This window comes from Oncorhynchus mykiss, chromosome 16, assembly GCF_013265735.2.
Source record: "Oncorhynchus mykiss isolate Arlee chromosome 16, USDA_OmykA_1.1, whole genome shotgun sequence".
Lineage (NCBI taxonomy): Eukaryota > Metazoa > Chordata > Actinopteri > Salmoniformes > Salmonidae > Oncorhynchus > Oncorhynchus mykiss.
Window position 1 is genome coordinate 49,097,333 of NC_048580.1, and position 23,686 is coordinate 49,121,018.

General features: G+C 44.8%; 1 protein-coding gene across 4 annotated transcripts in view; it reads left to right on the forward strand.

Annotated features, from left to right (window-relative positions):
• The window catches only part of LOC110492184 (protein kinase C and casein kinase substrate in neurons protein 1), a 61,372-nt gene that overhangs the window by 12,008 nt on the left and 25,678 nt on the right, over positions 1 to 23,686 (forward strand). Inside the window, exon 1 of one of the 4 annotated variants that reach the window (XM_021566275.2) lies at positions 10,029 to 10,286. The exons of the other annotated variants lie outside the window; for them this stretch is intronic. The gene's annotated coding sequence lies outside the window, so the exon portion shown is untranslated. Of the gene's footprint in view, positions 1 to 10,028; positions 10,287 to 23,686 lie in introns of those variants that run through there. 4 annotated transcript variants of the gene reach the window in all.

Below are 23,686 nucleotides of genomic sequence, written 5' to 3' on the forward strand. Positions count from 1 at the left end.
TCTATTTCCTGTCCATTCTGTTCCATCCAATGTAACCTGTGACATACAGTAAACACTTACCTATGTCCACATACCCTAGACCTCCTCTGACCAGGCCTTGGTGTCCTCTCGTCTTTAACCTTTGAACTATGAATTTGGTCTCACCTGGTCTTCTTGTTTGAGTGGAGCGTCTATGGATTGCAGTTCAAGAATTATAAATTCACAAGCGCTTTCATCATCTCCCCTAAAATAGCACAAACACCGTCAAACAATAATTCAGGAATAATTACTAAGTTCCTTGTTTGATCACTTACTCCGTGTGGTCTGTAAGACAACTTCCTTAGGCTGTGTTTGGTTAGCCCAGTTCTGTGGGTCTGCTCTAGTCCAGGTACCCACAGCTGTCTGGGCTGGAGTGAGAGGGAGGGATGGAGCTGCTTAGAAGGAGAGTTCGAGCAACCACTTTCCAAGACACTCATGTGTACTGATCTGTGTTGGTGGAAAATAGGGAGTGTGTGTGTATATTGTGATTCAGCACACGTGAAAATGTGCAATCCAACAGTGTAGAAAACTGCAAGAAGGAAAATAGTAGTCAAATTGTCCATTAGAGTCAAAATGCACACACTAGATAGTCTGATGAACCTTCTTCAACCAAGACCTTTATAGTGACTGATCTGCCTGTGGCCATAAGAGCTGTTTACGTATAGAAGCACAAGATGCTTATGGACTGGACAGTTCTCCTGTTATTGTATCTCAACTGTCAGGCATGGTCTGTCATTTCATGTTAGTGCTGCTAATATACTGCCTTGATGTCCTTGAGGTTATGATTGGAGTATGTTTTGTTATACAACCAAACCCGTAGTAGACCCAGACATGGTACAATTTGCTCTGCACCTATGCATCTGCTAAACTCTCTATGAGACAACATAAACATTGTAGTAAGCCAGTTATGAAGATGTTGTGTAAGTGTTACATGGACTAAGCTGTAAATGAATGTCAGTAGGTAGACATGGTGTTAGATAGCATGTAGATTAGTGTCAATCATCATTAGTGCTGCTGCCATTTTATTTTCACCTATGATAATGATAGATTAACATACATTCTGTATATAGGATTATTGTGAGAGTATCAAGGTATCTAATGTCTCTGCTTGCTTGTCACAACATCAATTTGCACCTCAGAGCAGCGAACCATCCATCATGTGAGCTCTTCCACAAACACTTCTACATTCTGTCTCTATCCTCTTTTTACAGCATTCAGGTTAAGATTAATGATGAATTAAGATGGATTTAGGCCAGGGGATCACACACACACACACGCTCTGGCAGTATTTACCGTGCCTTTGAAGAATCAGTGTTCTGGGGAGCGTCAGGCAGCTAAATGGAGGGAAGGAAGAGAAAGGCTGGTGTTTGAAGAGCTCCGCTCTCAGATTCAGTATCGCCTTCCTTCTCCCCCTGCTCCTTCCATCTCTGTGCCTCGGTCTGGAAAAACTGGACCAGGGTGGAGGGACATGAGAGCCCTGTCTACATTCACCATCGCTCTCCCCATCCGATGGAAGTGGTAGAGTGGACAGCCATTGCTGCTGCCTGTACAGTGCATGCTCTTCCCTTCCCCTTTAACACCCTTTACAATATGTCAGTCTTCCTCCTCCCCCTATCTCTTTCTCCTCCTCTGCTCTCCATCATTCTCTCCCCTCCTCCCATGGTTTTCTCTCTTTACCACACTCACTGTCACCAGGAGGCTTGTGGCAGAAGGCTTGCGGGTTACATAACCACTGCAGCAGCACTCTGGACACTGTTAAATCAGTGTGTGTGAGGGATGTGTGTGTGTGTGTGTGAGAGAGAGAGAGAGTTGTTAGATGTACTGTATTTGGGGAATGCATGTCATTGTTGTCGGTTAGCCACGTAAACACATCAGGCATTCAGCGGTTCTTCAAAGGCACAGTAAATACTGCCAGAGAGTGTGTACTTGAGTGTGTGTGTACTGATACTGTATGTGTGTGTCCTGCAATTAGTGCCTTTTATTTCTTGAATAAAGCAAACATCTTTGCCTACCGTGATATTTCAGTCGTGTAAAGCCTGGGGATCTACACACACACACACTCTCTCTCTCTCTCTCTCTCTCTCTCTCTCTCTCTCTCTCTCTCTCTCTCTCTCTCTCTCTCTCTCTCTCTCTCTCTCTCTCTCTGAATTGAGAAAGGGGCTTTATTGGCAAACGTATGTTTACAGCAACATGATGAAAACCATGCTGTACCATTTAACTCTGCTTAAAATTTTCATCAACGTTTTTTCTCTTCTTGAAGCTCTGTAATCAAAATGATTGCTAATGCAGTGTGTGCAGTGAGGATTTTCAAGACAGAGATAAATGTGTTAAATGCAGTGTGTGCACAGGCAATTCATAAATAGAAATGCTGAGGCACTTGATAAAACGACTGCAATTCAAACCTTGCATTAAGCTCTATCAATATCTCTATTTATTTATTTTATGTTATTTAAACTTTATTTAACTTGGCAAGTCAGCTAAGAACAAATTCTTATTTACAATGACGGCCTACCAGAAGGCAAAAGACCTCCTGCGGGGATGGGGGCTGGGTTTCCAAATACAAATAAATGAAATAAAAAATATAGGACAAAACACACATCACGACAAGAGAGACAACACTACATAAAGACAACAACATAGCATGACATAGCATGGCAGCAACACATGACAACACAGCATGGTAGCAGCACAACATGGCAGCAGCACAACATGGCAGTAGCACAACATGGTAGCAGCACAAAACAGGGTACAAACAACAGCACAAAGGGCAAGAAGGTAGACAACAATACATCACGCAAAGCAGCCACAACTGTCAGTAAGAGTGTCCATAATTGAGTCTTTGAATTAAGAAAATGAGATAAAACTGTCCAGTTTGCAGAGAACTGAAAAGACGAGCGACCCCCAGCAATGTGTGTGCTTTGGGGACCTTTAACAGAATGTGACAATTAATTAAACAATGTTCAATGTAACCTTGACTTTGAGCTCTTCATGTTGTAGATATGACATTGATCTGTGTTACAGCTCCAATATATTCTTACTGTGAGTTATTTTAAGTTAAAGTATCTGCATGTCAAAATCAAATCAAATCGTATTAGTCACATGCACCGAATACAACAGTGAAATGCTTACTTACAAGCCCTGAACCAACAATGCAGTTTTTAAAAAAAGAATAAGAAATAAAGTACAAGTTGTCGCACCCTGACCTTAGAGAGCCTTTTTATGTCTATATTTGGTTTGGTCAGGGTGTGATTTGGGGTGGGCATTTTGTATTTCATATACCTTTGACTATTGGATGTTCTTATAGGCACTTTAGTATTGCCAGTGTAACAGTATAGCTTCCGTCTCTCTCCTCGCTCCTCCCTGGGCTCGAACCAGGAACACAACGACAACAGCCACCTTCGAAGCAGCGTTACCCCTGCAGAGCAAGGGGAACAACTACTAGAAGGCTCAGAGAAAGTGACTTTGAAACGCTATTAGCGCACGCTAACTAGCTAGTCATTTCACTTCGGTTACACCAGCCTCATCTCGGGAGTTGATAGGCTTGAAGTCATAAACAGCGCAATGCTTGACGCACAACGAAGAGCTGCTGGCAAAATGCACGAAAGTGCTGTTTGAATGAATGTTTACGCGCCTCCTTCTGCCTACCACCGCTCAGTCAGATACTTGTATGCTTGTATGATCAGTCAGATTATTTGCAACGCAGGACACGCTAGATAATATCTAGTAATATCATCATCCATGTGTAGTTAATTAGTGATTATGATTGATTGTTTTTTATAAGATAAGTTTAATTCTAGCTAGCAACTTACCTTGGCTTACTGCATTCGCGTAACAGGCAGTCTCTTTGTGGAGTGCAATGAGAGAGAGACAGGTCGTTATTGTGTTGGACTAGTTAACTGTAAGGTTGCAAGATTGGTTCCCCGAGCTGACAAGGTGAAAATCTGTTGTTCTGCCCCTGAACAAGGCAGTTAACCCACGGTTCCTAGGCCATCATTGAAAGTAAGAATGTGTTCTTAACTGACTTGCCTAGTTAAATAAAGGTATAAAAAATAAAAAAATCGGCGCCCAAAAATACCGATTTCCGATTGTTATGAAAACTTGAAATCTGCCCTAATTAATCGGCCATTCCGATTAATCGGTCGAAATCTAGCACTTTGGTCCACTTCCAACGACACCTGTGACACAAGTAGTTAAAGAGCAGCAGTAAAATAACAATAACGAGACTATATACAGGAGGGTACTGGTACAGAGTCAATGTGTGGGGGCACTGGTAAGTTGAGGTAATATGTAGTTGTAGGTAGAGTTATTAAAGTGACTATGCATACATGATAACAACAGAGAGTAGCAGCGGTGTAAAGGGGGTCAATGAAAATAGTCTGGGTAGTCATTTGGTTAGGTGTTCAGGAGTCTTGTGGCTTGAGGGTAGAAGCTGTTTAGAAGCTTCTTGGACCTAGATTTGGCGCTCTGGTACCACTTGCCGTGCGGTAGCAGAGAGAACAATCTATGACTGGGTGGCTGTAGCAGAGAGAACAGTCTATGACTAGGGTGGCTGGAGTCTTTTTAGGGCCTTCCTCTGACACTGCCTGGTATGGAGGTCCTGGATGGAAGGAAGCTTGGCCGCAGTGATGTGCTGGGTCGTACGCACTACCCTCTGTAGTGCCTTGCGGTTGGAGGCCGAGCAGTTGCCATACCAGGCGGTGATGCAACTAATCAGGATGCTCTCGATGGTGGAGCTATAGAACCTTTTGAGGATCTGAGTACCCATGCCAAATCTTTTCAGTCTCCTGAGGGGGAATAGGTTTTGTCGTACCCTCTTCAAGACTGTCTTGGTGTGTTTGGACCAAGTTAGTTTGTTGGTGATGTGGACACCAAGGAACTTGAAGCTCTCAACCTGCTCCACTGCAACCCCGTCGATAAGAATGGGGGCGTGCTCGGTCCTCCTTTTCCTGTAGTCCACAATCATCTCCTTTGTCTCAAAGCTGCTTATTTCGATACATAACCTTATAGCGAGGTTTTGGCTTTGCTGTATGGCTAGTCTACTTGGCATGACTTGTAGCATGTAGACCTTTCCTGTGGCTATTGTACTCTTCCTATAGCTGTGTTTGTTCTCAGTACCATGCTCAGGGCTGTGTTCACCCTTTGTTGATAATGTGTATTGACTGTTGATGATTTGACAGGAGTAATGAAGTGTGTGGTGTGAAGGTGGGGAATGTGTCACGTCCCACTGAGAACATAGATTGATTCTGCTTTATCCACGAGAGAGAGAGTTATTTTGGTAGAGGGACAAATCTGTCTGTGTCCCTGGAGTCTTAACAAGATCACAGAGGCCAGTACTGACCTAGCTCTACATGGCTAAGCCTGTCCCATGTAACCGGTCAGTGTCTCTGGACTGCTGGAGCAATGACATCATCAGCTGTTCCTGCTGCACTCTAATGCAATGTTGGGTTGTATTCATTATGGCACACATTGTAGCAAAATGCTTTGAAGCACTTGTTCAACTTAAAATGAGAACAAGCGGTACATATTGTCCAGTTAGTCCCCCGGGGAAATCCTAGCACCCTTTGTTACGTTTTCTTTTGTTTGGTGCCTAGTGAATACAATCCTGGGCTGGACTGGGAGGAAGGCATGGGAGGGAGCTGGATGTTGTGTCCCTCCACCCAGAAACCCTGGCCCTGTAGCAAGCCCTAGGGCTATGCTAACTACCGTAGGCCACCTCTGAATCAGAGGGCTGAGTCACTGAAATGGAATCCGTACAAATGGTGATTCATTTGTCTTCCTGTGTGAGTGTATGTGCCTCTCTTGATGACAGGGAGCAGTTGAATAAGCAGGATGTATTACATCTGTGTGCCTGAAGGCCAGGTCTGAGCAGACATTCAGTGGACTGTGAATGCAGTCGTGCTACTGTATTTGTACTGAATCTCTCTGGCTGAGCTCTGTATTATCATCCTGATGGTGTGTAGTGCTGTCCCACTCACATCCATTTGTTCATCATACTGGTTTCCCTCCTGCTCACACGAGGAGGAATGCCTCCCACGCACACATGCTGCAGTGCATTCAGATACTGCTCAATAGTGCTCAGATTCTGCCTTCGTGTAGATTTGCTTCCAGTCAATGATCCAGTCCTCATTTGAAAGAGCTTCCAAAGAGCATCCTGTAGACTTTCTCTCACTGCTGCGGTGCCTTCATTCCCTCTCTCTCTCTGAAAGGACATTTGATATAGCGCAGCAGCATTTCAGTCTCTTTCATCACAATATGCAGCGGGTGTGTAGTGGGGGTGGGGCAGAATGCATTGTCGTCCTCATGTGACCTTTGACTCCCCTCACATTGCTCCAAGGGAAACACTAGCCAATGACTATAACTGTACATGATTGAGACACAGATGCCCAATTTTTGTCCTGTTTCCCCCAGTTTCATCCAGAATAATTTCAAGGAACATCTTCTGTTGTCTGGGTATAGCAGTACAGGTTTTGGGGAGATAAAGGTTATAGGAACATCATCTGTTGTCTGGGTATATCAGTACAGGTTTTGGGGAGAGAAAGGTGATAGGAACATCTGCTGTCTGGGTATAGCAGTACAGGTTTTGGGGAGAGAAAGGTTATAGGAACATCATCTGTTGTCTGGGTATAGCAGTACAGGTTTTGGGGAGAGAAAGGTTATAGGAACATCATCTGTTGTCTGGGTATAGCAGTACAGGTTTTGAGGAGAGAAAGGTTATAGGAACATCATCTGTTGTCTAGGTATAGCAGTACAGGTTTTGGGGAGAGAAAGGTTATAGGAACATCTGTTGTCTGGGTATAGCACTACAGGTTTCGGGGAGAGAAAGGTTATAGGAACATCTGCTGTCTGGCTATAGCAGTACAGGTTTTGGGGGGATAAAGGTTATAGGAACATCATCTGTTGTCTGGGTATAGCAGTACAGGTTTTGGGGAGAGAAAGGTTATAGGAACATCATCTGTTGTCTGGGTATATCAGTACAGGTTTTGGGGAGAGAAAGGTTATAGGAACAGTTTTACTTTGCTGCAGACTCCCTATCTGGGTGGTCACGTCAGCTCTGATCATTCCACGGCACAGCAAACAGAACAGAACAGAGCAGAACACAGGGCCCATGGCAGGACACGTTATGCTGATACAACAATCCCCCTCCTCTATCTCACTCACTCTCTTTATCACATTCACACTCTGCCTTCAAACACCCGTTTCTCACTTACTCACTCACTCACTCACTCACTCACTCACTCACTCACTCACTCACTCACTCACTCACTTACACTGCTAAAGGCCTGATGTGTTTACGGAGCTAGCCTGTTCATTTTCACCAGAGTGCAGGTGCTATGCGGTTATGGACATGTGGAGGCCCTATAGGAGTTGATTGCGGAGTGGCCTGATAACACTCATCCACCTAACCACCCCTCATGTTCTCGCCTGATTAATCTGTGTAATGGCCAGCTTCCCACCCTCATCTCATCTACACTGACCCCTCCAACCTTCTGTCACGTGACAGGCTTATTGATGGTCTTGGCTGTCATGGTATCTGTGATGATGCAAGCACCGAGCACACAGCTCTGTAGCGCTGTCTTTCTCCTGGCAACATTCAACAGCCTGTTCATTCCACCCTACCGCTGTCATGGCATCGCCCGCCCCGGAGATGAATCACATCTCTCTCATGATCTATTTAGCTACCACTCTGACCCTTCGGTGCTCTCTATTCCGCTCACCAACTGTCTTGCAACAGCAAGCTTCCTGCGCTCTCTGCACCTGCTCCACCCAGTCTCACTTGGGACAGGCTTAGCCATGTTGAGCCTAGTCAGTATTGGGCTCTATGATCTTGTTAAGACTCCAGGGACACAGGAGGATTTGTCCCTCTGTCCCTGTTAAAAGACCTCGGTTTCTCTCTCTCTCAAAAGCCCCTCTCTCTCTCTCTCTCTCTCTCTCTCTCTCTCTCTCTCTCCCTTTCCCTCTCTCAGAAGCCTCACACTCTCTCGCTATCAATCCCCCCCTCTCTCAGAAGCCTCTCTCCCCCTCTCCCTCCCTGACTCTCTTCTCTCTCTCTCTCAAAAACCTTTCTCTCTCTCTCTCTCTCTCTCTCTCTCAAAAGCCTCACCCTTTCTCTCTCTCTCCCTTTCTCTCCCTCTCTCTCAGAAGCCTCTCTCTCTCTCTCTCTCGCTCTCTCTCTCTCTCTCTCTCTCTCTCTCAGAAGCCTCACCCTTTCTCTCTCTCTCCCTTTCTCTCCCTCTCTCTCAGAAGCCTCTCTCTCTCTCTCTCTCTCTCTCTCTCTCCCTCTCTGTCAGAAGCCTCACCCTTTCTCTCTCTTTTTCTCTCTCTTTTTTTCTCTCTCTCTCTCTCTCTCTCTCTCTCTCTCCCTTTCCCTCTCTCAGAAGCCTCACACTCTCTCGCTATCAATCCCCCCCTCTCTCAGAAGCCTCTCTCCCCCTCTCCCTCCCTGACTCTCTTCTCTCTCTCTCTCAAAAACCTTTCTCTCTCTCTCTCTCTCTCTCTCTCTCTCTCAAAAGCCTCACCCTTTCTCTCTCTCTCTCCCTTTCTCTCCCTCTCTCTCAGAAGCCTCTCGCTCGCTCTCTCTCTCTCTCTCTCAGAAGCCTCACCCTTTCTCTCTCTCTCCCTTTCTCTCCCTCTCTCTCAAAAGCCTCTCTCTCTCTCTCTCTCTCTCTCTCCCTCTCTGTCAGAAGTCTCACCCTTTCTCTCTCTCTCTCTCTCTCTCTCTCTCTCTCTCTCTCTCTCTCTCTCTCTCTCTCAGAAGCCTCTCTCTCTCTCAAAAGCCTCACCCTTTCTCTCTCTCTCTCCCTTTCTCTCCCTCTCTCTCAGAAGCCCCTCTCTCTCTCTCTCTCTCTCTCTCTCTCTCTCTCTCTCTCTCTCAGAAGCCTCTCTCTCTCTCTCTCTCTCTCAGAAGCCTCACTCTCCCCCTCCCTATCTTTATTTATCTAATTTCTTCTCTCTCCCCTTGAGGAGCCTTTGCCTCTCTTTCCTCCTCTCTCCTTGTGTCTTCCCTCCCAGCATCTCAATATAAGGTTCTCGCAGAGTGTGTTTTTCTTGTATAGCAGCCATGACAGGTAGAGTGTATCAAGAACCCAACATGTTCTAGAAAGTACACGGCAGATAGTTGCTATTGGATGCCAGACAACCACCATTATGGAATTCATATTGTTTGGATAAGAGTGAGTTTTAGATGAGCTCAGGCGTGTTTGAGTAAACTACCTACCTGGTTTGGTAATCAGCTTCCGTTCTAATCAGTGACAGAAAGGGGGATGGTGGGGTGTAAGAGAATAAAGTTAGACCCTGACTCTGAAATCTGATTACTGTAATAGGTTTACATGTGTGTTGTGGTTGTCTCTCAAGGCTTTAGAAGAGCCACGAACAGCCCTATTACGATGGTGTATCCTTTATATATTACCCCAACAATATAAACGATATTTCATGCTGAAACCCTCAAATGAAACAAGTTGGTGGTATATATTTAGGATAATGTCATTCCATTTTTAGTATTAGAAAATCATCTTATTTCATTATATATTTTACGTGTGATAATGCCACACAGAGGGCCAGAGGTAATTACAAACACCAGTCAAAATCTGAAGTAACAAATAAAATCTATTTTATGGGTCACAGACACATATTTAGCAGATATTATTATGGGTGTAATGAAATGCTACTAGATTTCTTATGATAAATTACATAAAATCCTTGAAAGATACCAAAATGCTGGTAGTTTACTGGTAAATTTTGAAAGTTTCCAGTAATATACCCTCCCGTTGCAACCCTAGACTTGTGTGTGGCTTTTTTGCATGTACACACAATCACACACAGAATACTGCCTGGCACGTTTATCTAGCTAGTCTATCAATACATAATCACTCCCTGCTAGGTAGTGTAATCTCAGACTTCTTCTCTCTTTCTATCTTTGCAATGCATTTATATTCTATTGCTCCTCCTATCTTCTCCTATCCTCTTCTTTACCCTCCCTCCCCTTCTAAGCCATTCAGCTGGAACGTTGCAGGATTATCTCCCCACCATTGAGAAACACTGGCTTGTTCACACTGGGTCTGGCTAAGACGGCCCAAAACAAAGAAATTCAACAGAGGCCTCTGTTCTCTCTGTTGATGTATGCATCAACAGAAGCCAGATCTGGACTACAAAATAATACTTGAATAATAGTTGAAGAGGGAGTATCCCCGTGCATGGTTCCCACAAGGGCTTGTGGATATACTTTTCTGTTTGATAGTGTCCTTCAATCTGTTTTCATGGGTGCGATTAGGGTAAGCGAAAACAATGAATATTGTTTGTAATTTGTGAGCCATAATGGCTTTGCCTTTTGCCGTAGTTTATTTCCTTGTTGCTGTACTGTTAGACAGATGGCAGAATATGTATTGTACAGTGCAATATCCTGCAAGCTTTGTCTTCAAGAGAAGTCTTTGATTAATTTATTGCCCACGGCTTGGTTTAAAACTTGAATATAACATTTGGCTGTATGTTACTTATTCAAGTCATTTGAATTGCCTTCAGTTTGCTAAATGGTCTGTCCTCTTGCATTTAAGTGTAGTTATTGAGGGAGACTGTGTTCTGGTAGTTTTTTTATATGGACACCTAGTTTATAGTAGACGTGGTTTGATATAGGCTTATGGTTTGAAAGATTTGGGAGGGTTTCTCTGAGATACTGATGGTAAATTACTTACATCAGCTTACGGAATCAGTTCAGGTACAATAAGTCAAAAGAACCTTCTGAGTCTTGCTCTAAAAAATAAGTAGAATGGGTATCTGTTTGGATTGGCACAATTGCCGACCTTGAAGCCACACGTAACACGAACACTATGTGCAATATATTGAAGCCTTGATATAGATATTTTCATGTTTAGATATGACACCTGTCATACTGAGCATCAATTGATGAATCAATCAATTATTCTCTCTTCCTCTCTTTTTCTCGTCTCCTTCTCACTATCCATTGTGAAGGAAGGCAACTTACTGGCGGAATTTACCCAAATAACTAAGCAGCATGTCTCCTGACTTCCCCTCATGTGATGATTACTTTTTTTTTTTGTGGCACTCTACAATCCTGAGTACCAGAGGAGGAGGTATTGTAAATAAGAATGTGTTCTTAACTAACTTGCATAGTTAAATAAAGGTTCAATAAAAATAATATATAATAATTCTCATTCTGTAGTGTAGCCTAGTGACCATCTGAACCTGAGGACCTTTGGGTCCACATTATCCTTTAGTATCAACAAACATTGTGCCCAATCTATCAATGTACCCTTGACACTATAATAGTTTGAGTGGTTACAATGCATAAAAAGACTGTGACCTTCCATGTAGCTTTTCTCACAAGAGAATTTTGAAATGTTATGAGTTCTGTTTTTCCCTTGTTATTTCACATTCATGGTAATGCTGCTGAAGGTTAGGTGTGATTTAGTTAGCTTTTCAATGTCACAAGTGTGTGTACATGTATATATCTTAATGTTGATAATCTAAGATACAAACTTGACACTAAAGCAAAGGTTTTATACAGTTTTTTCAAAGAGTATACAGTTACAGTTGAAGTCGGAAGTTTACATACACCTTAGCCAAATACATTTAAACTCAGTTTTTCACAATCCCTGACATTTAATCCTAGTAAAAATTCCCTGTTAGGATCACCACTTTATTTTAAGAATGTGAAATGTCAGAATAATGGCAGAGAGAATGATTTATTTCAGCTTTTATTTCTGTCATCACATTCCCAGTGGGTCAGAAGTTCACATACAATTAGTATTTGGTAGCATAACCTTTAAATTGTTTATCTTGGGTCAAACGTTTCGGGTAGCCTTCCACAAGCTACCCACAATAAGTTGGGTGAATTTTGGCCTATTCCTCCTGACAGAGCTGGTGTAACTGAGTCCGCTATGTAGGCCTCCTTGCTCCCACACGCTTTTTCAGTTCTGCCCACAAATGTTCTATGGGATTGATGTCAGGGCTTTGTGATGGCCACTCCAAAATCTTGACTTTGTTGTCCTTACGCCATTTTGCCACAATTCTGGAAGTATGGTTGGGGTCATTGTCCATTTGGAAGACCCATTTGCGAAAAAAAAAAAATGATGTCTTGAGATGTTGCTTCAATATATCCTCATAAATGTCCATCCTCACCGTGCCATCTATTTTGTGAAGTACACCAGTCCCTCCTGCAGAAAAGCACCCCCACAACATGATGCTGCCAACCCCGTGCTTCACGGTTGGGATGGTGTTATTCGGCTTGCAAGCCTCCCCCTTTTTCCTCCAAACATAACGATAGTTGTTATGGCCAAACAGTTCTATTTTTGTTTCATCAGACCAGATGACATTTCTCCAAAAAGTAGGATCTTTGTCCCCATGTGCAGTTGCAAACCGTAGTCTGGCTTTTTTATGGCGGTTTTGGACCAGTGGCTTCTTCCTTGCTGAGCGGCCTTTCTGATTATATCGATATAGTACTCGTTTTACTGTGGGTATATAGATACTTTTGTACCTGTTTCCTCCAGCATCTTCACAAGGTTCTTTGCTGTTGTTCTGGGATTGATTTGCACTTTTCTCACCAAAGTACGTTCATCTCTAGGAGACAGAACGCGTCTCCTTCCCGAGCGGTATGACGGCTGCGTGGTCCCATGGTGTTTATACTTGCGTACTATTGTTTGTACAGATGAACGTGGTACCTTCAGGCGTTTGGAAATTGCTCCCATGGTTGAACCAGACTTGTGGAGGTCTACAATGTTTTTTCTGAGGTCTTGGCTGATTTCTTTAGATTTTCCCATGATGTCAAGCAAAGAGGCACTGAGTTTGAAGGTAAGGCCTTGAAATACATCCACAGGTACACCTCTAATTGACTCAAATTATGTCAATTAGCCTATCAGAAGCTTCTAAAGCCATGACATAATTTTCTGGAATTTTCCAAGCTGTTTAAAGGCACTGTCAACTTAGTGTATGTAAACTTCTGACCCTCTGGAATTGTGATACAGTGAATTATGAGTTAAATAATCTGTCTGTAAACAATTGTTGAAAGAATTACTTGTGTTATGCACAAAGCAGATGTCCTAACCGACTTGCCAAAACTATAGTTTGTTAACAAGAAATTTGTGGAGTGGTTGAAAAACAAGTTTTAATGATTACAACCTAAGTGTATGTAAACTTCCGACTTCAACTGTATGTTTAGGTGTGGTTTGTGTTTATCCAATATAATTTATTGTATGGATGACTGTAAAATGGAGCATGTTTTACACAACATTTCACATTCACCCAAATGAATGAATGTTTAAAACATATTAGAAACTGGGTGGTTCGATCCCTGAATGCCGTTTGGCTGACCACAAGGTATTACAAAACATGTATTTTTACTGCTTTTATTCCATTAAAGACCAGTTTATAATAGCAATAAGGCACCTCGGGTGTTTGTGATATATGGCCAATATACCATACCATGGCTAAGGGCTGATGCGTTGTGTCGTGCGTAAAAGGACAGCCCTTAGCCGTGGTAAATTGGCCATATATCACACCTCCTCAGGCCTTATTGCTCAAATCTATCTTTATTCACATTTAGAAACTGCTTCACTATAGTATAATTGTCATGTATTGTCATGTTGTGTCTTGTTTCTGTCCTTTCCCTTCACCCTGTCTCCCTCTGCTGGTCGTTTTAGGTTACCTTTTCTCCCCCTCTTTCCCCCAGCTGTTCCTTGTCTCCTCCTAACTACCTCGTCACCCCTTTTCCCACCTGTTCCCTTTTTCCCTCTGATTAGGTCTCTATATCTCTCTCTGTTTCTGCTCCTGTCTTTGTCGGATTCTTGTTTGTGTTTCATGCCTGAACCAGACTATCGTCATGTTTGCTGCAACCTTGTCCTGTCCTGTCGGAATCTGCCGGTCCATCTGAGCCTACCTATGTTTGGTTATTAAAGAAGCTCTGTTTACGTTAATTCGCTTTTGGGTCCTCATTCACGCACCGTAACAGAAGAATCCGACCAAGACAGGACCCAGCGACTTCGGATCCTCTCCACTCAGCCGTCGAGATCCAGGGAGCGATGCTAGGCAGACACGAGCAGGAATTGTCTGCTGCTCGACATGCCGTTGAGACCCTGGCCACCCAAGTCTCCAACCTCACAGAACAGGTTCACCATCTCCGCCTCGATCCACCGGCCACTTCCAGGGCTTTCGAATCTCCGGAGCCCAGAATCAATAACCCGCCGTGTTACTCTGGGGAGCAGAGTATATCTGAATGCCGCTCGTTCCTCACCCAGTGTGATATTGTGTTTTCTCTCCAGCCCAACACTTACTCCAGGAGCACTGCTCGTGTCACCTACGTCATATCTCTCCTTACTGGACGGGCTCGTGAGTGGGGCACGGCAATCTGGGAGGCAAGGGCTGAGTGTACTAACCAGTATCAGGACTTTAAGGAGGAGATGATACGGGTTTTTGATCGATCTGTTTTTGGGGAGGAGGCTTCCAGGGTCCTGTCTTCCCTATGTCAAGGTAATCGATCCATAACAGACTACTCTATTGAGTTTCGCACTCTTGCTGCCTCCAGTGGCTGGAACGAGCCGGCTTTGCTCGCTCGTTTTCTGGAGGGTCTCCGCGCAGAGGTAAAGGATGAGATTCTCTCCCGGGAGGTTCCTTCCAGCGTGGATTCCTTGATTGAACTCGCTATTCGCATTGAGCGACGGGTTGATCTTCGTCACCGAGCTCGTGGAAAGGAGCTCGCGTTCTCCGTTGCCCCCCTCTCCGCATCACTACCATCTTCCTCTGCCGGCTCGGGTGCTGAGCCTATGCAGCTGGGAGGTATCCGCATCTCGACTAAGGAGAGGGAACGGAGAATCACCAACCGCCTCTGTCTCTATTGCGGTTCTGCTGGTCATTTTGTCACTTCATGTCCAGTAAAAGCCAGAGCTCATCAGTAAGCGGAGGGCTACTGGTGAGCGCTACTACTCCTGTCTCTCCTTCAAGATCCTGCACTACCTTGTCGGTCCATCTACGCTGGACCGGTTCGTCAGCTTCCTGCAGTGCCTTAATAGACTCTGGGGCGGAGGGCTGTTTTATGGACGAGACCTGGGCTCGGGAACATGACATTCCTCTCAGACAGTTAAGGGAGTCCACGGCCTTGTTCGCCCTGGATGGTAGTCCTCTCCCCAGGATTCAGCGTGAGACGCTACCTTTAACCCTCACTGTTTCTGGTAATCATAGCGAAACCATTTCTTTTTTAATTTTTCGTTCACCTTTTACACCTGTTGTTTTGGGCCATCCCTGGCTAGTTTGTCATAATCCTTCCATTAATTGGTCTAGTAATTCTATCCTCTCCTGGAACGTCTCTTGTCATGTGAAATGTTTAATGTCTGCTATCCCTCCTGTTTCCTCTGTCTCTTCTTCACAGGAGGAGCCTGGTGATTTGACAGGGGTGCCGGAGGAATATCACGATCTGCGCACGGTGTTCAGTCGGTCCAGGGCCACCTCTCTTCCTCCACACCGGTCGTATGATTGTAGTATTGATCTCCTTCCGGGAACCACTCCCCCCCGGGGTAGACTATACTCTCTGTCGGCTCCCGAACGTAAGGCTCTCGAAGATTATTTGTCTGTAGCTCTTGCCGCCGGTACCATAGTCCCCTCCTCCTCTCCCGCCGGAGCGGGGTTTTTTTTTGTTAAGAAGAAGGACGGGTCCCTGCGCCCCTGCATAGATTATCGAGGGCTGAATGACATAACAGTGAAGAATCGTTATCCGCTTCCTCTTATGTCTTCAGCCTTCGAGATCCTGCAGGGAGCCAGGTTTTTCACTAAGTTGGACCTTCGTAACGCTTACCATCTCGTGCGCATCAGGGAGGGGGACGAGTGGAAGACGGCGTTTAACACTCCGTTAGGGCACTTTGAATACCGGGTTCTTCCTTTCGGCCTCGCTAACGCTCCAGCTGTCTTTCAGGCATTAGTCAATGATGTCCTGAGAGACATGCTGAACATCTTTGTTTTCGTTTACCTTGACGATATCCTGATTTTTTTCACCGTCACTCCAGATTCATGTTCAGCACGTTCGACGTGTCCTCCAGCGCCTTTTAGAGAATTGTCTTTTTGTGAAGGCTGAGAAGTGCTCTTTTCACGCCTCCTCCGTCACATTTCTCGGTTCTGTTATTTCCGCTGAAGGCATTAAGATGGATCCCGCTAAGGTCCAAGCTGTCATTGATTGGCCCGTCCCTAAGTCACGCGTCGAGCTGCAGCGCTTTCTCGGCTTCGCGAACTTCTATCGTCGTTTCATCCGTAATTTCGGTCAGGTGGCAGCTCCTCTCACAGCCCTTACTTCTGTCAAGACGTGCTTTAAGTGGTCCGTTTCCGCCCAGGGAGCTTTTGATCTCCTCAAGAATCGTTTTACATCCGCACCTATCCTTGTTACACCTGACGTCACTAGACAGTTCGTTGTCGAGGTTGACGCGTCAGAGGTGGGCGTGGGAGCCATTCTTTCTCAGCGCTCCCTCTCTGACGACAAGGTCCACCCATGCGCGTATTTTTCTCATCGCCTGTCGCCATCGGAACGTAACTATGATGTGGGAAACCGCGAACTGCTCGCCATCCGCTTAGCCCTAGGCGAATGGCGACAGTGGTTGGAGGGGGCGACCGTTCCTTTTGTCGTTTGGACTGACCATAGGAACCTTGAGTACATCCGTTCTGCCAAACGACTTAATGCGCGTCAGGCGCGTTGGGCGCTGTTTTTCGCTCGTTTCGAGTTCGTGATTTCTTATCGTCCGGGCTCTAAGAACACCAAGCCTGATGCTTTATCTCGTCTCTTCAGTTCTTCAGTAGCCTCCACTGACCCCGAGGGGATTCTCCCTGAGGGGCGTGTTGTCGGGTTGACTGTCTGGGGAATTGAGAGGCAGGTAAAGCAAGCACTCACTCACACTCCGTCGCCGCGCGCTTGTCCTAGGAACCTTCTTTTCGTTCCTGTTCCTACTCGTCTGGCCGTTCTTCAGTGGGCTCACTCTGCCAAGTTAGCCGGCCACCCTGGCGTTCGGGGTACGCTTGCTTCCATTCGCCAGCGTTTTTGGTGGCCCACCCGGGAGCATGACACGCGTCGTTTCGTGGCTGCTTGTTCGGTCTGCGCGCAGACTAAGTCCGGTAACTCCCCTCCTGCCGGCCGTCTCAGGCCGCTTCCCATTCCCTCTCGACCGTGGTCTCACATCGCCTTAGATTTTGTCGCCGGACTGCCTTCGTCAGCGGGGAAGACTGTTATTCTTACGGTTGTCGATAGGTTCTCTAAGGCGGCTCATTTCATTCCCCTTGCTAAGCTTCCTTCTGCTAAAGAGACGGCACAAATCATCATCGAGAATGTTTTCAGAATTCATGGCCTTCCGTCAGACGTCGTTTCGGACAGAGGTCCGCAATTCACGTCTCAATTTTGGAGGGAGTTTTGCCGTTTGATTGGGGCTTCCGTCAGTCTCTCTTCCGGCTTTCACCCCCAGTCTAACGGTCAAGCAGAACGGGCCAATCAGACTATTGGTCGCATCTTACGCAGTCTTTCTTTTCGCAACCCTGTTCCGACAGTGCAGTAATATCTAACAAGTAATCTTAACAATTTCCCAACAACTACCTAATACACACAAATCTAAAGGGGATGATTGAGAATATGTACATATATATATGAAGGAGTGATGGTCGAGCGGCATAGGCAAGATGCAATAGATGGTATAAAATACAGTGTATATACATATGATATGAGTAATGTAAGATATGTAAACATTATTTAAAGTGACATTGTTTAAAGTGACATTGTTTAAAGTGACTAGTGATCCATTTATTAAAGTGGCCAGTGATTGGGTCTCAATGTAGGCAGCAGCTTATCTGAGTTAGTGATTGCTGTTTAGCAGTCTGATTGATGGCCTTGAGATAGAAGCTGTTTTTCAGTTACCTCGGTGGCAGCTTTGATGCACCTATACTGACCTCGCCTTCTGGATGGTAGCGGTGTGAACAGGCAGTGGCTCAGGTGGTTGTTGTCCTTGATGATCTTTTTGGCCTTCCTGTTACATCGGGTGGTGTAGGTGTCCTGGAGGGCAGGTAGTTTGCCCCCGGTGATGCGTTGTGCAGACCGCACCACCCTCTGGAGAACCTTACGGTTGTGGGCGGAGCAGTTGCCGTACCAAGCTGTGATACAGCCCGACAGGGTGCTCTCGATTGTGCATCTGTAAAAGTTTGTCAGGCTTTTGGGTGACAAGCCAAATTTCTTCAGCCTCCTGAGGTTCAGCCTCCTGTTGCACCTTCCTGATGCTCCTTCTTCACCATAATGTCTGTGTGGGTGGACCATTTCAATTTGTCTGTGATGTGTACGCCGAGGAACTTAAAACTTTCCACCTTCTCCACTGCTGTCCCTTCGATGTGGATAGTGGGGTGCTCCCTCTGCTGTTTCCTGAAGTCCACGATCATCTCCTTTGTTTTGTTGACGTTAACTGAGAGGTTATTTTCCTGACACCACACTCCCGAGTTTCCTCACCTCCTCCCTGTAGGCTGTCTTATCGTTGTTGGTAATCAAGCCCACTACTGTTGTGTCGTCTGCAAACTTGATGATTAAGTTGGAGGCGTGCATGGCCACGCAGTCGTGGGGAAACAGGGAGTACAGGAGGGGGCTGAGCATGCACCCTTGTGGGGCCCAAGTGTTGAGGATCAGCGGAGTGGAGGTGATGTTTCCTACCTTCACCACCTGTGGGTGGTCCATCAGGAAGTCCAGGACCCAATTGCACAGGGCGGGGTTGAGACCCAGGGCCTCCAGCTTGATGATGAGCTTGGAGGGTACTATGGTGTTGAATGTTGAGCTGTAGTCAATGAACAGCATTCTTACATAGGTATTCCTCATGTCCAGATGGGATAAGACAGTGTGATGGCGATTGCATAGTATGTGGACCTGTTGGGGCGGTATGCAAACTGAAGTGGGTCTAGGGTGGCCGTTAAGGTGGAGGTGATATGATCCTTGACTAGTCTCTCAAAGCACTTCATGATGACATAAGTGAGTGCTACAGGGCGGCAGTCATTTAGTTCAGTTATCTTTGCCTTCTTGGGTACAGGAACAATGGTGGCCATCTTGAAGCATGTGGGGACAGCAGACTGGGATAGGGAGTGATTGAAAATGTCTGTAAACACACCAGCCAGCTGGTCTGTGCATGCTCTGAGGACGCAGCTAGGGATGCCGTCTGGGACAGCAGCCTTGTGAGGGTTAACACGTTTAAATGTTTTACTCACGTCGGCCACGGAGAAGGAGAGGGGGGCTTAGCCGGCTCTGGAGGATCCAGGGATCCATAGGCTAATTGGAGGGCCAGACTGACAGACAGGTAGACGGACCTATGATCTCACTGAAATGAGAATCACACCAATAATAATGGGTGGGTCATAGCTTGTGAGTGATGTCATCTAGAGAACTGGACCAGCAGGTTGAAGTGTGGAATTTCATCTCTTACTTTCTCATCGGCCTATTGACATATTGAAAAATAAGTATTGTGAGTGTTATAGTACAAACAGTGAAGTAGATTCTCACTCTCGTGTTGTCTTGGCTCCGCTGGCTGAAACATTGTCTGTAGAATATCAAACAGATTTAATGCCTTTGCTGAGTCATGACATCTGATTATTATGCCTGATATAGATCTTATTGCCCAAAAGAATTACAGGACAATGACTCTGACAGTACACAGAGAGACCCTGAGCTCTTTCTTCACCCACGGGTCTCTGTGTATACCTGCTCTTCAGCACAGCTGTAACCTTTACTCTGGCAAGGAAATGGTCATTTCTGGAGGCTGAGGGCAAACCATGTGTCCTCGTTATTTCTGCATGAGGAGTTCTCTTTTCACAGAGAATATGAAAAGAACTGGCAATATTATTTCATCGTCGAACAACAGTATTTAAAGGTCTCTCTCATAGTAAATCTGTCAGTGTGAGCCGCAGTGACTGTAAATATTGTGTTTGACAAACTGCACTGCATTACTGTGCGGCGGATTCAGCCATTGCTGTACTGTAACTGCAATATAGCTGCCCTGCCTGTGCTCCTCGGTGCTCCTGCTAGTGTCACGATTCATCACACAGTACAAAATGTTCCCTGGTTCAGATTGAGATGAGTAGCCCATCATCGAGGCTTCGAGGTTACATACTGCAGAAATGTGTTCAAAGTAAACACACTGTAGAAACACTACCTCTCTATTGCATACTTTTTCAAGTAGCAGGCACAGCCACACAAACCACACAAATTCATTCTTAATGCCAACTGCTCATGATTATTGTGGCGTTGTGACAGATTAAGACTGAAAAGTTTGAGCTGTTATCTATCATGTGCATATAAATTGGCCTCTGAGTTCCACCAGTCCCATCTTTCAGGTGTAAAAGTCAAACTGATCACAGCACTCAACTTATGCAGGGGCAGCAGGTAGCTTAGTGGTTAGAGCGTTGGTCTTGTAACCCAAAGGTTGCAAGACCGAGTCCCTGAGCTGACAAGGTAAAAAATCTGTTCTTCTGCCCCTGAACAAGGTAGTTAACCCACTGTTCCTAGGCTGTCATTGAAAATAAGAGTTTGTTCTTAACTGTAGTTAAATGAAGGTAAAAAAATGCTGCTCCCTCTGAAGATTTACTCAACATGATCAGAAGGGGGAATATTCAGAGGTGGAAACTTTCCGTGGGAATTAATGGAAATATATGCACATTAATATTAATACCATTTATATGTAGATGTTTTTTGCATTGGATATATTTACCATATCATGTGGAGACAGAAACATAAACCTTATCATACCTTATCATAAGTAGACATCATTGCAAATTATTAAATCCTTCCAATGGAAATAAAAATAACAATTTAGTTACGAATTGAACTTTAATTCATTGAGTTGACTCTTCACATGGGATGATTTCACTGAACAACAAAAGTGAATATTGAATGATCCCCATTGAATCTCCCAAAAATGTTTTCAACATACATCTGTAAAATGATAGTCTAGAAACTAAAGCTTTGGTTGTCTTCCTCTCAGGCTTCCATGTCTTCTCCCTGGACCTCCTCAATGTCCACCTCTTGAATATCAGACTCTGAGGCCTCATCTTCACTGTCACCTTCCAACCTTGTTGAGGATGGCTCGTTGTCAGGTTCAAAAAGCCTCAAATTTGCCCGGATGGCCACCAATTTTTCAACCCTTCTATTGGTCAGCCTGTTGCGTGCTTTGGTGTGTGGGTTCCCAAACAAGGACCAGTTGCGCTCTGAGGCAGCTGATGTTGGTGGGATTTGGAGGATGATGGAGGCAACAGGGGAAAGAGCCTCAGATCCACAAAGGCCCTTCCACCAGGTGGATGATGAGATATGTTGGCACGACTGCCATATTGCATCTCCATCCCAAAGCCCTTGCTTGGAAGTGTACATCGCCAGACTGCCAAGAACCTTGTCCTCATCCAGGCCAAGGTAGCAAGACACGGTAGTGATGACACCATAGGCCTTGTTGATCTCTGCACCAGACAGGAAGCTCTTGCCAGTATACTTGGGGTCCAAAATGTACGCTGCGGCGTGTATGGGCTTCAGGCAGAAGTCTTTACGCTTTTTGATGTATTTCAGAACTGCAGTTTCCTCTGATTGGAGCAACAGTGAAGTGGGCAGGGCAGTACGGATTTCTTCTCTTACATCTGCAAGCAGAGTCTGAACATCAGACAGGATGGCATTGTCTCCCTCAATCCGTGCAGTGGCTACTGCTATAGGTTTCAGGAGTTTCAGGCTGCTTACCACTCTCTCACAAAATACATTATCCAGGAGGATCCTCTTGGTAGGACTGTCCATATCGGCAGACTGTGATATAGCCATTTCTTGGAGAGACTCCTTCCCTTCCAGGAGACTGTCAAACATGATGACAACACCACCCCAACAGGTGCTGCTGGGCAGCTTCAATGTGGTGCTCTTATTCTTCTCACTTTGCTTGGTGAGGTAGATTGCTGCTATAACTTGATGACCCTTCGAAATCCTAACCATTTCCTTGGCTCTCTTGTATCCATTGTTTTCAGTGCCATGATGTCCATAAGGAACAAATTCAATGCATGAGCAGCACAGCCAATGGGTGTGATGTGAGAGTAGGACTCCTCCACTTTAGACCAAGCAGCCTTCATGTTCGCAGCATTGTCTGTAACCAGTGCAAATACCTTCTGTGGTCCAAGGCCATTGATGACTGCCTTCAGTTCATCTGCAATGTAGAGACCGGTGTGTCTGTTGTCCCTTGTCTCTGTGCTCTTGTAGAATAGTGGTTGAGGGCTGGAGATGATGTAGTTCATTATTCCTTGCCCACGAACATTCAACCACCCACCAGAGATGATTGCAATGCAGTCTGCTTTCTCTATGATTTGCTTGACCTTCACCTGAACTCTGTTGAACTCTGCATCCAGCAAATGAGTAGATGAAGCATGTCTGGTTGGGGGGGTTGTATGTTGGACGAAGAACATTTCAGAAATCTCTTCCAATACACATTGCTTGTGAGCATCAGAGGTGAACCAGTTGCATACACAGCTCGAGCAAGACATTCATCAGCATTTCTCTGACTACGTTCCTCCATTGAGTCAAAAAAATGTCTGATTCCAGGAGGAACATGAGCTGTTGCTATCGATAAGGTGTCTGATTCATCATTTTCACCTCGAATAGAAGTAGAGGGACTTTTGTTTGTTGTGAGCGCTGGGGGAACTTTATGCACTTGTCCAGATGATTCCGCATTTTTGTTACATTCTTCACAATATGATTTGGCACAGTATTTGCAAATGTACACAGCTTTTCCTTCTACATTAGCTGCAGTGAAATGTTTCCACACATCAGATTGTGCCCGTGGTATTTTCCTGTAAAGATGAGAAAAAAAACTACAAATACAATGCCATGGCATTACAGGTAAATAGTTAAGCACTTAGATTAAACAACTCATTTGTAAGATACATGTTTTAAAATGAAACATGTATGGAAACAGGTGAATTAACAATCCTCAGTTAGCAGGCTCAAGCAAGCTAAAACCCACATGGTAGCAAAAACTAACTAGCAGAAATGGTTAACAAGTTATAAATGATTTAAACACACTTTGCTGTAGGCTACTATTTACTTGTTAACAAAAAATCATGTATGTCGTATAAAATATATTCACCCCACCCAGTATTGTAATCAAAAGTTACCAGAAAGCATGTAGTCCTTGGCTCAGACAGTGTAGTAGTGTGGGCTCAATATCCTCTCCTTAGTGTGCAAGATCTTGAGAATCAGCTGTACATGTGATGGAAGAGTGCACTGCACATGTGATGGAAGAATGCACTGTGCATGCGAAGGGTTGCAATTCCGTTGAATTGGGATAGTTTAACCAAAATATGCCACAAGACCTAGAATTGCCTTATGTGTATCCCAGAAAAAAAAGGTTCACTTTTATAAGCAAACTTTTTTGATGAATTTAAGCAAATTTACCGGAAAGTTTCCGACCCTTTGCACCCCTAATGGTCAGTGTTACTTAGTTCACCAGGTGATTCCATTACAGTACCAGTCAAATGTTTGGACACACCTACTCATTCAAGAGTTTTTCTTTATTTTTACTATTTTCTACATTGAATAATAACAGTGAATACATAACAGCTATGAAATAACACATATGGAATCATGTAGTAACCAAAAAAGTGTTAAACAAATCTAAATATATTTTACATTTTAGATTTTTCAAAGTAGCCATGC